Here is a 1,613-nt window from a genome sequence, read left to right as displayed (position 1 = left end):
AGGGGAGGGGAAAGGGAGGAGAGGAGGGGAGAGGCAGGGAGAGTGGCTCTTCTCCATGGCTGTGCTTCCTAGAGCCCAGGAGAGTGACTCGGATGTGTGCAAGAACTCAGGGACTGATTCCGGGTGACAGCTGGGGGAAATGATCCGCACTGTCGGGAGAGAGGCTTACACTTCGAAGCAGTTCCAATTCTTATTTTTAAATCCTCCAGCTGGCTAAAGACTTAGAAGGAAAGAAGCGACAATCATTTGAGTCTTGTCCCAGATGCGCCGTCACTCAGGGTCCAGAAAAAGGCTACTGGGGCTGAGCTGGTGGTCAGGAAAAAGTATGAGGCCTGGTGGCGATTCCTCCGGGGCTCTGGCAGGAGGGTTGTGACAGCTCCTTGGGAGCTGAGTGCTGGGAGGTGGTCTGCTTGGAGGGTTGGACAGCAGCAGCAATCCAGCCACGATGACTTAGTACCCAAAGGTTAGAGCTGAGCCCAGAGGGGGCGCTGGGATGACTTGCACAGACCTGGTGGTCCCCTCCATGCCTTTCCCTCCCGTTGCACAACCTTCCCCGGTGGGCACACATGCCTCTTATGCCAGTTCTTGGGGCAGACCAGGGGTGGGGAGCACAGGTCTTTGTTTTCTGGACAAAGGAGTAAAAGCCGAGTCCTGGCTGTAGTGGATTCTTAGTTTTGGATGCTTGGCATCTGAACCCCCTTCCTAGGCCTGGGGGATCCCCCATGTTAAGAAGCCAACCCTGCTTTAGGAACTCACAGATACTAGCTTTTCCAACTCCCCTCTCAGCTAACGGCCTGCTCCCCCGACCAAAGCTGATGCAACACACCTGCCCCAGACTGAATTGACAGCTAGAGGCTGTGTGAAATCCACTATGGTGACAGGTGGCAGCCTCTATATTTAGTTTCCAAAAGAGCAAAGGCGATGATCCTACTGACAATGGCCAGCATGGGGACATCTGTGGTGCAAGCCCCAGGGTGTGAGCCTGGGAGCACCTGGGAGTGACAGGGGACCTAGTTCCTAGCTGGGGAGCTGCCAAGCTTGGTGACCATGTGTTTACCCAGTACCCTTTAAGAAACATATTTCCTACCCAGTCAGAGTTGCTTTCTGTTATTTGTAAATAAGAACCCTGACACATTAGCAAAGGGTGACAGAGGCCATAAAAGATGAGAGCCAGTGACTGGGACGTGCCTTGGTGTATCTATTCTGGGCTTGCATCTGGAAAGCTCTTTCAAAACAGGAGACATGGAAAGCACAACCATTGCCCCGTGGCCAGTTCAGATGCGCTTGGCCTCATGTGGACGACCCGAAGCTGCACCACTAGCTGGAGGTGGAAGCGTCTGGCGGCCACCCTGCTCAGGTGGGCCGAAGCTGCTCAGGATTTACGTTGGATGTCCTGCGCTAGGAATGCTTCCACAGGGGCCTGGGAACTGTCCTTCCTTAGAGAGCTTCACAAACAAAAGAGGCGTGTTTTCACCTCCCACCACAGTACTCCATATTTCTGCATGCTGAGTGATGCACAATAAACGCTTTCTGAGCAATTCATTTTTCAGAATAGTTGACATATTGTAATAAGGCAGAGGGATAAATCACATGACTTCAGAGTTCACTGGTTC

Source organism: Pteropus alecto, unplaced genomic scaffold (assembly GCF_000325575.1).
Source record: "Pteropus alecto unplaced genomic scaffold, ASM32557v1 scaffold23, whole genome shotgun sequence".
Classification (NCBI taxonomy): domain Eukaryota; kingdom Metazoa; phylum Chordata; class Mammalia; order Chiroptera; family Pteropodidae; genus Pteropus; species Pteropus alecto.
Note: the sequence above shows the minus strand (reverse complement) of the source record.